At 43.6% G+C, this 12,500-nt stretch overlaps 1 long non-coding RNA gene across 1 annotated transcript in view; it reads right to left on the bottom strand.

Annotated features, from left to right (window-relative positions):
* Window positions 1-1,011: 1,011 nt before the first annotated feature.
* Window positions 1,012-12,500, bottom strand: part of LOC122472645 — an 84,638-nt gene continuing 73,149 nt past the window's right edge. The window contains exon 3 of the long non-coding RNA XR_006294489.1: window positions 1,012-1,363. This is a non-coding gene — a long non-coding RNA (uncharacterized LOC122472645). The remainder of the gene's footprint in view (window positions 1,364-12,500) is intronic.

Raw genomic sequence — 12,500 nt, 5'->3', positions numbered from 1 at the left:
GGATAGTGCCTGTGCCTGGCCTGTTAATAGGTGCTTAACAAGTATTTATTGAATGAGCAGAACTATAGCTATAGTTCTCCATTGTAAGGCCTCACTTCTGAGGGAAGTAACTCTCGTCTCATCTGAGGACCTTCAAGTGGGTCATGCCCATACTGCAGTAGGTCAGTTTCTTCAAACAAGAATGTCAATCTGGGGGGCACCTGGGTGGCTCGGTCGGTTATGCGTCTGACTCTTGGTTTCAGTTCAGGTCATGATCTCGTGGTTTGTGGGTTCGAGCCCCACACTAGGCTCTTCTCTGTCTCCTTCTCTCTCTGCCCCTCCCCTGCTCACTCTCTATCTCTCTCTCTCTCTCAAAATAAATAAATAAACATTCAAAATTTTTTTAAAAAAAGAAAAAGAGAAGAATGCCAATCTGGGAGCAATTCCTCATCCTTCTCTAAACTATAACCTCCTCCTATAACCTCCTCCAGGGGCAGTAACAACGATCCATATGGTGGTTATTAGGGCTGTTCACAAATATTCCCAGATCGCCTCCTTTTGGAATGGGATAGAATTATACTTTTCCACCCCTTTCCATTGTTAGCCATGATAAAATGACTTGTGTTGGGCAGTGAAATATGATTGGATGTGTGTCTTTTCTAGAGGGACACTTAAGAGCCAGTGTGCATTCCACCATGTTTGTTCACTCCCACTACAGAGACCATGGATCTCAGTAATGAGATGGGGCTCTGGGTAGCTGAGTGACTAGGATGAGTAGTCTCCCTCCACAGCTGTATTGGGTATGTAGAATCCAAGGTCCACCTTGGCAGGCTGATAACAGATTGTGAGCAAGGGATAATTTATTGTTTCGTTAGGCCATTGAGATCTAATGTTACTTGGTACCACAGCAGAATTTGGCTTATCCTGAGCGCCATTGTCCAAGCTGAAGTTTTTAAGGAAAGCCAGTAAAACGCGTGCCGACTTCAGCCAACATCTGAACAAAATGTGAAAAAAGACAACAAGAAAAGCAGATGGAGGCCAAACTCTTAGCTTTATTATTAATTTAACCCAGAGAACACTAGACTGAGCGAACTTCCCCACAAAGCATGTGCTGGGGGAGGGGGACGCCGACTCAGCCTAGTCTCACAGTTTTTTCTGGATGCATGTTTGGGAGGACTGCTGGAGCAAATACCACAGACTGTGGCGTCAAGAACCCGAAATTACATTCCTCACGGTTCTGGAGGCCAGAAGCCTAAGACCAAGGTGTCAGCAGCATTGGTTTCTTCTAAAGCTTCTCTCCTTGGCTTGTAGATGGCTGTCTTCTCTTACCTGTGTTTTGACACTGTCTTCCCTCTGTGTGTGTTCATGTCCTGATCGCCTCTTCCTGTAAATACACCAGTCATATTGGATTAGGGCCGACTGCCAAAGATCACACTTCAACTTAGTTGCCTCTTTAAAGGTCCTATCTCCAAATAGTCACATTCTGAGGTACTGGGAGCTAGGACTTCGACAGATGAATTTGGGGGCTGGGGGCACAATTCAGTTCGTAAGAGTAGGCTTTGCAGTTGGAATGTGACTCCAAAGAACCCAAATGGCGGACTCGAGACAAATATGTCTCATTTTACTCTTTGCAAGTGTACTGTTCAACCCCTTGCAAATTGACTGATGGCCTGGCCCCCAGTCTCTCCAAGGAAGAAGGGGTGAAAGGTTGGAGAAACAGCAACCACTTCATCCCAGCTGTACTCTCTCCACATGGAGGAGACACCGAGAACAAGAGAAAATATCCCCCTCCCAACCCTCCATATCTGGTTCAGCCCTGTGTCTTCACCACCCAACATGGGACCTGGTTCATGGAAGACACTCAGTATACAAAGCAGTCTCTTTTGTGATATTTAAGTTTTTTGAAAAAAAATCTGGTTGCACCACTGTTGTGTCATGCTGTTCTTTAGCACATGTGTCTATTTTTTTTTCTATTCCGCCCCCAACTGCTAGGAGAAAGAATTTCCTGGGTCCCTGACCACACACCGCATCGGAGAAGGCACATCACAGCTGCCTACTGAGCTGGTGGCAAATCAAGGTCTGGGTTTATTTTTGACTTCTGAGTTCCTCTTGCTATACTCAGGTCTGAGAAAAAGGAATATGGCCTTGGAGAGCCTGGGCAAATGACAGGGCTGACAACTATCTCCCCAGTAGAAACCAAGCCACCGTGGTAACAGCCGTTGGTCCCTGCAGACCTAACAAGTATGGAGAGACTCTGGCAAGTCTCATTGCCTCTGGAAAGGAGAATGAACTTGAGGCAGCCAAGCCAATGTGCGCATCTCTGCTGCTGAGAAGCCAAAGTGGCCTCTGAAAGATTAATGGGGCACTTGGTTCTCAGCTTCTTAACAAGGGAGGAGGGAAAAAGCTTTCTGAAAAATAGCAGCAGCTTTGGGAAGGGATTCCAGAGGAGGGGGTTGAGGGCCCTGAAAGGCTCCCTGGTCCTTTTCATCCCCTTAATCCTTGCTTTCTTTTTTCCCACAGTATCTCACCAGCCCACTTCTCCTGCTTCCTCTTCCCATTTCTTCTTTGGTGTGGCCTCCCCAAATGATTTCTGCCTTCCCTTCCAGTTGCCCTGTCACCCGACCTTCTTCCTGCTCTCATTCATTAGGAGCAGGAACGCTTTGGATGATGGAAAGACACAGACTTTGGAATGCAGCCTGGGCTTTCAGCTCACCTCTACATCTTCCTAACATGTGCACAATGGACATGGATTGTGTCTGTCCCCTTCCTTCGGGGATGGCACCCATATATTTCATCGTGGAAATGTCCCTCCCTGCTGAAGATGATTCTGGTTGAGATGTCAATCGAGTGGCACCATCCACCACACCACAGTGGAAGGCATATGATCAGAGCGTGCAACTTCACTTGACTCAGTGATTGAACCAAGGTGGCCAAGCAGGACCCATCAGAATGCTTCTGGAGGTCAATGTGGACTATAAGCTGGAAGGACCATGGCCTTTGGCTTCTGAGAGCCATCTTCCCTCCCCATGGATGGGAGGCTTTCTGAACGGGAAGCCACACGGAACAAAGCAGAGTCAAAGACAGGGCACGGATAGGACCCCAGATCCAGGAAAAGTGTCAGATCAACCCCTGCACCCTCATGTGTATTTTTTCATCACAGAAGCCACTAGAGTTTGGGTTTTTTTCTTTAACCCTTGAACTACTTTGAATGTGGTTTCTGTCGCTTGTAACCAATGCAGCCTTAATAATCACACTATGTGGCTTTAGGCAACTCATTTAACTTTCCTGGAATCTCAGTTTTTTCACCTAAAAATGGACTCCCATCCCTCATGCCCCCATTTTAAGTGGGGGTGCATCCAAAGAAAATGTGTTCCCTTCTACTACAAAACTCAGCATACTTTCCTATGGCATTCTGAAGGTAGACTTGTCTCCCTCTAGACTGAGGGCTGAGGGATGTGTCTTATTCATCTTAGTGCTTCCAGCACTTAACTCTGGGACACAAAAGGAACTCAATAATTATTGATTCACTCCCATGTTTCCCTCTTCTTTTAGAAGTCAAATTATAGCCTCCTATTTGTAGCTCTTACTTTTCTATTTTCTTTCTTTCCTGGGCCAAGTTTCCAGCCGATTTCCCCTAGTCCTCCTGTAGGTAAATTTTCTTACTTGGATACTTGGTGTCTGTGCAAATTATAATTATTAGTAATTGTGTGTCCAACTGGTACTATAAAGATCTGTTTCATCTCTCCTTGCCAGGGAAGGGGCACGTGGCCAACCGTGCCCACAAATGACTAGTGGCTACAAGATCGCAAAGCTTTCATGGCCCAAAGTAATTGCTAGTGCAAGAATACATCCGAAGTTCATTTCAGCTTGGCATTAAAGCAGCAAGTCACACGCAGACTCCATTCCTGCCCCCACCCCACCCCGCCAAGTCGGACTATGACATCTTGTCAAACAAGGGACATTTTTCATACTGCAGTTACCCTGGGACACATCCACACAAATGCACCATGATCCTGAGGTGAACATGTGGCCAAGAAAACTCCCTTCCCCACTGCTTCCCAATTCCAGGCCCTTCTTTTGGCTTTCTGGTTTGGGTAAATGGCACCGACATTGTCCCAGGCACCAGGTCCCCAACGAGGTGATCATGTTACACTCCTTTCTCTTTGTTCCCAAGTCATGAACATTCCATCTCAAATCCTCTCTCTTTTACTGCCATCGCCCCGATTTCAAGACAGCTTACCTCCCCTTCCCCATGTTATTTTAGGGGTCCTCCATTTGCTACCTTCCCCACCCATCTTCTTCCCATTCAGTCCAGCCCTTAACCCCCTCACTCTGACACTTTTAGGGGCTCCCCACCACCAAATGAATCAAGTAAAAATATTTCACTGCCACATTCAAACTGTTAGGTAAGATAGCTGCAAGCCAAATCTCGGGCCTCACCTTCCCTTTGTTCCCACCAGACTAGTTTACAGCCTATCCCTAGTGTGATCTGTGCTCACATTTGCCTGCTTTTTTATTTTTTAATTTTTAACATTTTTTTTTTGAGAGACAGAGACAGAGCATGAGTGGGGAGGGGCAGAGAGAGAGGGAGTCACAGAATCTGAAGCAGGCTCCAGGCTCTGAGCTGTCAGCACAGACCCCGACTCGGGGCTCAAACTCACTAGCTGTGAGATCATGACCTGAGCTGAAGTCGGTTACTTAACCAGCTGAGCCGCCCAGGTGCCCCTACGTTTGCTCTGCTTCTATTTCTGCCTTAAATACCTCCTCTCCTGTTAGAAGCTGTTTTCCCGGGACGAATTCAGATGCTGTACAGATTGTCTCCCTTCCAGCCACCTCGACACCATGGAATTAACCCACGTGTGAGGAAAACATTCTTGTTGGCTCAGGTTGCCTCAAGTTTTGTGAGTTCGATGGCTGCTTCTGTTTTTTTCACCAGGTTTGACTCCAGATGGTAACTTGTTGTCTCCAAAAATTCAAGTCATCCTCATTAAAGAATTTCCAGTCCTCAGAACCTTCCAGAATCATAGCTAGTGGTTAGTGGGCATTCCCTCTGTGCATGGTTGAGAGCTTTCCACTCACTATCTCATTAACTCCTCGCAATCCCCTTGTGAGGTAGACACTGTTATGACCTTCAGCCGACAGCTGGCTTCTTCTGAGGGACGTCGCTAGCAATAGGCACTGCTTCTGATTCTAAAGCCTGTGCTTCCCACTCAAAACATGCTACAGTTTTCATACAGAACAAGCAATGGGAGCAGGCATCATAGCCATGCTAACTTTCTGGAAAAATTGCTTTGGTCCAAGCTGACCACTTCCCTGAGGAAAATCCATGCCCTTTACATTTCGTATATAAAACAACCTCACTACTTGGATCATGGGCACCTCTCATATGATCTTGTTTCCAAAACTAATTGTTTCATATTGCTATTTAAACGTAAGATTTATGGTCACGCCTGGGGATTCTGTTTCTCCTGTACCATCCCTGGCTGAACAAAACAAGCGAATACATTTTCCCTTTCAACATTTCCCTGAAAACAAGTACGCAGGCTAGGAAAATAGACAATTCTCTGCTTATCATTTCAGCCATTTAACCACTTTTTTCCCTAAATTTACTCATTTTATAAAAACCTAAAAATCATTGAAGCCTCTGACTCATGGATGCTCTCAAATCCTTCAACCTTTTGGGTCATGCCTGTTTTTCATGTAAAATCAGATGGCTTGAGGCCTCAATCTTTGAAAATAGCAGAAACTGGCCAGCTGTCAGAAGTTTCCAGTAAAACAAAAAGCAGCTTGAGGAGGAATTTTGACCGCCTTTATATGTGTTAATTATGGACCCTAAGGGTCAAAAAGAGGGAAGGGGAACTAAGCCAGGAGGAGAGGAATATTATATATCAGTCAGAGTCCTACTAGCTTATGCTAAGGTAGTAAACTCCCAGAGCCCAGGGACTTTCACATGAAAATTTATTTTGCTTGCAAAAAGTCCACTGCAAGACCCATGGCTCTCCAGGAAACTCCCTTCCAAGTGATGATTCAGGGAGCCAATATGCTTCTGTCTTGTGATTCCAATATCTCCACACATGGCTTCCAGGATGACTGAGCAGGGGAAGAGAGAACCAAAGAGTCAAGAAGAAGATTTTCACTACCTCAGCCCGGAAATGACACATGTCATTTGTTTGTAGTTCATTGGCCAAAACCGTCACAGAGCTGTGTGCAACTTGGGAGGCAGCTCAAAAGTGTGGAAAAGCTCCTGCATATTAAGTAGGGAATCAGCACTCTGCCTGGAGGACGGGGTTCAGGTCAATTAATTTACTTTTAATTTATTTACTAGCCAATCTTCTAAAATATATGAAACTTTCCTCTTTATACTTCTGTGCTTTCTACTGTGGAACCTGAAGTAGAAGAAGAAGGAGAGAGACAAAAGAGGTTGAAAAAGGAGAACAGTGATTTACTCTGTGACTTGCTTTTAGATTCCATGGCAAACAATTTGAAATTTACATTCGTATCTCATTTTACTGACCTCTGTACTTTTAAAGGAGCATCACAATGAGATACCATCTCACACCGGTCAGAATGGCTAAAATTAACAACTCAGGAAACAGCAGATGTTGGGGAGGCTGTGGAGAAAGGGGAACCCTTTTTACATTGTTGGTGGGAACGCAAACTGTTACAGCCACTCTGGAAAACAGTGTGGAGGTTCCTCAAAAACTTAAAAGGTAGAGCTACCCTATGGCCCAGCAATTGTAGTACAAGGTATTTATCCAAAGGTTACAAAAATGCTGGTTTGAGGGGGACATGCACCCCAATGTTGATAGCAGCACTATCAACGATAGCCAAATTATGGAAAGAGCCCAAACGTCCATCGACTGAAGAATGGATAAAGAAGTTGTGGTATATATATATATACAATGGAATACTACTTGGCAATCAGAAAGAATGAAATCTTGCTATCTGCAACAAAGTGGATGGAACTAGTGTGTATTATGCTAAGTGAAATAAGTTAGGCAGATAAAGACAAATATCATATGATTTTACTCATACATGGAATTTAAGAAACACAACAGATGAACATAGGGGAAGGGAAGGAAAAGTAAGATAAAAACAGAGAGGGAGGCAAACCGTAAGAGATTCTTCAATACAGAGAACAAACTGGGGTTGCTGGAGGGGAGGGGGGCGGGCTAGATGAGCAATGGGTACTAAGGAGGGCACTTGTTGGGATGAGCATTGGGTGTTGTATGTAAGTGACGAATTACTAAATTCTACTCCTGAAGCCAATACTACACAGTATGTTAACTAACTTGAATGTAAATAAGTACACTGGGAAAAAAACAGCATCACAGAACAGTCTAACAACTAATATTCAAAGCCCAATTATTTATTCACTAATTTGTGACCTTGAACATCTAACTTGACCTCTCAGATTCTCAGCATGCTCTGCAGCACATCGGAAATATATTCATTTCTGTGAAGTTCACATTAAGTATCTGAAATGCTTAGTAAAAGGCTCCCAGCTCACAGTAAGTGCTAAAGAGTTTGCTGAATGACTGATTCTCCATGAGCAAATTAACTGCTTCCTATTTAAAATAGTATAAGCTGCTAACTTCACCATACTATGAAATATAAGTGGTACAAGAGGTCTAGTATCATTTTAGTTGATCAGAATGTCATGGTTGGTAAATTCATTTCTTTTTTTTTTAATTTTTTTAATGTTTTTATTTCTTTTTGAGAGAGAGAGAGATACAGAGTGCAAGCAGGGAGGGGCAGAGAGAGAGGGAGACACAGAATATGAAGCAGACTCCAGGCTCTGAGATGTCAGCACAGAGCCTAATGTGGGACTTGAACCCACGAACCATGAGATCATGATCTGAGCCAAATTCAGATGCTTAACCAACTGAGCCACCCAGGTGCCCCAGTAAATTCATTTCTGAGAGGAAATGGCTTTTGTTTTCTTTTGTTTTTTGAGAGGAAGTGTTTTAAAATTAAAGCAATGATCATTGTACTCCACTGAGCTCTTGTGAAACTGAAAATAGATATCTGTGAAAAGACTATGTAAACTATAAAGTGCCATATAAATGTAAAATATTGGTATTAAAAATACTGTGACAAGGGCTGGCTTCACAGGTGTGTGACCTGTATAGTAGTCACACAGGGCCCCACATTTAGGAGGGTCTCACACTTGACTAAATGATCTGTGGTTGCCATCTTGAAGTTCTTAATCATTTCTGAACAAGGGGGTCCACATTTTTATTTTGCATTGGGCCCCAAAAATTATGTAGCTGATACTGGTTGTGATTCAAAATATCACTACTTTTTGTCAAAGAAAGGGAGTTCTATTTTTATTTATTTTTTGGGAGATAGAGAGAGTGCGAGTAGGGGCACAGAGGCGAGAGAAAAGGGCAAAGGGGGAAAGAGAGAGAATCTTAAGCAGACCTCATGCTCAGTGCAGAGCCCAACATGGGACTCAATCCCACGACCTTGAGATCATGACCTGAGCCAAAATCCAGAGTCAGACACTCAACTGACTGAACCAACCAGACACCCTGAAACGGGGAGTTTTAGATGTTCTTTCTGGTCCCTTTCAGCCCTAAAATTATATAATTCTAAAAATATTCCAAATGTTATACCATTTTTATTTTTGTTTTTAAAAACTCTTCCGCCATTCTTTTGTTTCGAATCAAGCATTTTTTAAAGTATCTGTTATTTCTCACAAGCTCTCAATCTTCCAGTTTCCACTCCCATGAAACTCTGGGAAAAGATTTTATTTTCCCCACTAGATTCAGTCTACTTAGCTAAGGTCCTTAGAGACAATTCCAACTTTGTGTTTTTATGAGGCCTCTTTCAAAGTGTGCTGTGCTGTGCACTTGATGGTCTGAACTCTAGACTGAAGACTTATATTAGTATTGAGCAATGTGTTTTATGCTTTTGCAAAAGAACATATTTTTTAAACATCTACACTGGAAAGAAAACTTTGCAGTTATGGTATTCTGCTTCCGAATCAGGGAAGCTGTAATATAGCATAAAATGTTGAAGATTTGGCATTAGTAGACTTATGTTCAAGTTCTTGATTCATCAGGTGTTAGATATGTGAGCCTAACCAAGTTGCTTAAATCTCTCTGGGTCTTAGTTTCTTCATCTGCAAAATGGAGTCGGGGGAGAAGGGGACAGCTACGATCTACTTCAAAGGGTTTTGAGGAGAAGATTTGAAAAAAATGTTCTTATTTTGTTTGTTTGTTTATTTTGAGAGAAGAGGGGCAGAGAAAAAGAGGGAGAGAGAGAATCCCAAGCAGGCTCTACACTGTCAGCACAGAGCCTCACGCGGGGCCCGATGTCATGAACCATGAGGTCATGACCTGAGCTGAAATCAACAGTCAGGTGCTTAAATGACTGAGCCACCCAGGTGCCCCCAAAATAATGTTCTTAAAATGACTTTTAAGTTGTGGTGTATCCAAAGAAGGGATTATCATGCTATATAGTTGTTTTCATTCTAAATAATTTTGTCCCATGAATGAATTAATCAACCATGATAACTAGAAAACTAAGGTGACCCTAAGATGACCCTATACGCCAATATTTTTATTTAACATCATGGTGGTCAGCCCAACAGATTGCACTGGATTAGGCAGAAAACAGGTTATTTTGTTGGAAGATGTTCTCTTAACAAACATCTTTCGAGCGTCCACTCAAAGATATGCCAAGAACTGATATTAGGTCACACCTAATATATCCTAAAAAACAAAACTACACAGCATTATACATTCCATCATAAACATTCCATTGGCAAATATTTAGTAGGCATCCACTACATGCCATAATATGAAGACTTTTTTAAGCTTTTTAATTTATTTTGAGAGAGTGCTCAAGTGGGGGGAGGGGCAGAGAGAGAGAGAGAGAGAGAGAGAGAGAGAATCCCAAGCAGGCTCCACACCCTCAGTGCAGAGCCCAGTGCAGGGCTCGAACTTGTGAACCATGAGATCATACCTGAGCCAAAGTCAGACGCTCAACATCCTGAGCCACCCAGGTGCCCCATTTGAAGATTGTTAAAGAAGAGTTAAGAGGTGCACTGAGGATTGTAATAAACCCATCAAGTCCAGTTTTGTTTTATTTTTTTAATCATGTGACAAAGTGGGGGAAGAAAGTTAATGTAAAAAGCTGGAAACAGAAATCCTCAGGGAATTAATGGCAAAATACCACAATGGGCCATTTCAGTTAAGAAGGGTAACCCTTGGGCCAGGGGTGGGCTGGGCAGGAGAGAGAAGTAGAAAATCAAATATTCAAAGAAGATAAGATTGTATTGCTGCTAGTACATAATAAAGTAAGAATTATAAACTTCTGCAAGGCATCTCAGAAGGAAGAGCATGAAGCAACTAGAATCGAAGGGGCCTGAGGGAGCTTCAAGGAGGAGATGGGGTTGGGGAAAGAGAGAACAGGCAGAAGGTGTGGAGGGACTGGGCCCTCGGAAGGAGTGGTGGCCAGTCAGAGGCTCCCAATGGCAGGAATGACCATTGCTTCCAGCTGAATCTACTGTGGGTCACACAACTCCAAGGCAAGATATCAACCTGTTAGTTATTACAGCAGTTTCTCAGCAGACGGTAATGAAGGTCTCAAGGAAGATAGGCTTTCTTTCTACTCACACAGAGTCATTCAGACCGGCATGGTTACATTGGCCAGAAAACTTTGAAAATCACTGTTCACTTTTACATGGTTTCCAGCAATGTAGTCCTTCCAGCTCCTGGCTCTTGGGTATCACCCTCAAATACTCACATAAACTGTCCTATACAGGATATCCTGGGATTTTTTAAAAACTCAAGGGAAAGGGCCAAAAATGAAGGTTAGAAAAGGAGAGCTGTGCAGGGAGGCACTGGTAAGAGACTGGGAACTCAGTAAAATCCTGAAGTCACCAGGAAAATCGTTAAGTACCTGGAGAATCCCTGTGGGCATGAGGGTTGGGAGACGCATGATGGGGTTTCCACTGTTTGTCAGGTGGATGTACAAATAGTTTTTCTTTAAATATCACAGGACAGGGTAACTCCAGAAGGCTGAAGAATAAGAGTCTCAAAAGTCAACATCTGTGTTATAGGTTAACCTTGTTAGATGTGTCTTTCAAATGAAATCCCCTCTAGCCACACAGAAACTGAAGCTATTCTGTTAGTCCTTTATCATCAAATGTGTGTGTGCGCGCACACACACACACACATACACACAATGGGGCTACCGACTTTTAAACTCCACCTACTAGGTATGTCCTGATGGGAAATTTCCAGACAATATCGCCAAGAAACTTGGAGCCATCTTTCTCCCACCCAAGCTTTTTATGTGACTTTAGGAAAGGCCCCTTAACCTCCCTGAACCCCAGGTAAAAACACCTGTCCTGTCTCCCCCACCAGTTGTGATTAAAACAAAACAAAGCAACATAGCAAAAGCATCCTTGGATGCAACTAATGCAACTATCCTTGGAAACCTCCCCCGCCAAAGGGCTGTAGACCCTGAGGGAAAGTCATTCATGCAAGTGTCCATTTTCATGTCCCTGGAGGTGTGGGACCACACTGGGGACAAGAATGGCCCCTGGGATAAGCCACTGTTCTCTGCAGAAGTAAGACACTGCCCAGTGTAAGCAGTTCCTCCAGCTGCCGGGAAGTGGTACTTGCTGGGGCTGGGGACTTGCTGGGGCCCAGGAGGTGTCCCAAGGTTCCACAGAAAAGATTCCCATTTTACTTGAAAACACAGGCTTCCCCGCCCCTCACCACCCCCAGAATTTGAGACCACATGTAGTCTTGCTGGTCATTTTTTCCTGAGATTGTCCAACTCTTGCCGCTGATTATCAGTTGGAGCCAGCGTAACAAAACCTGCATTTCCGCGCTGGATTTTATTGAAATGCTTCTGATATCAGCCAGAGGCTGTGGTAAGTATGCAGCTAGTACATGTAGAAGGGTTTTTCCTTTCCCTGGGAGGAAAGCCCCAGCAGGCTTTATAAGTCAGTACTATTGACTGGAAAGGCAGAGACTTACTGTAAGTAAGTGCTATCCCTTCCGCTTTTAAGAAACAATGAACTATTTCCTGGTTTTTCAGTTAGGAAGGCTTTCTCAGACTATGAAGGAAGAAATGTAATGTATAATAAATATACTAAGGAATGAGCATGATTCATGGCAATTCAAAGGAATCATCTGAGCTGATGTCTTATAGCCCAGGAATCTGCATTTACTGGCAGCCTCTGTAAATCGACCTTCCATGAATATGATGGCGAATACCCCAAATTCCAGAAAACACAAAACAACTCATTTCAAACTCTATGCATTTGCTCAAGACGTAAAGCTTCCTTGAATGGTAGAGTAGACTAAAAGACATGAATGCCCCTCAGTGTCTTTTTATCATTTGCATTGAAATCTGCTCTGAGGGGTGTGAGGGCAAGCCTGCCAAGGGCTTGACTTCCTCCCACAGATGGCTTTCTGGGGATGGGGAGAGGAGAAAGAGGAAAGGAAAAATGGTTTGTGTCCTAGCATCTTCTTGGGACTTGCGTGCCTATCAACACA

Source organism: Prionailurus bengalensis, chromosome B4 (assembly GCF_016509475.1).
Source record: "Prionailurus bengalensis isolate Pbe53 chromosome B4, Fcat_Pben_1.1_paternal_pri, whole genome shotgun sequence".
Classification (NCBI taxonomy): Eukaryota; Metazoa; Chordata; class Mammalia; order Carnivora; family Felidae; genus Prionailurus; species Prionailurus bengalensis.
This window is presented reverse-complemented; position numbering and strand designations above follow the sequence as displayed.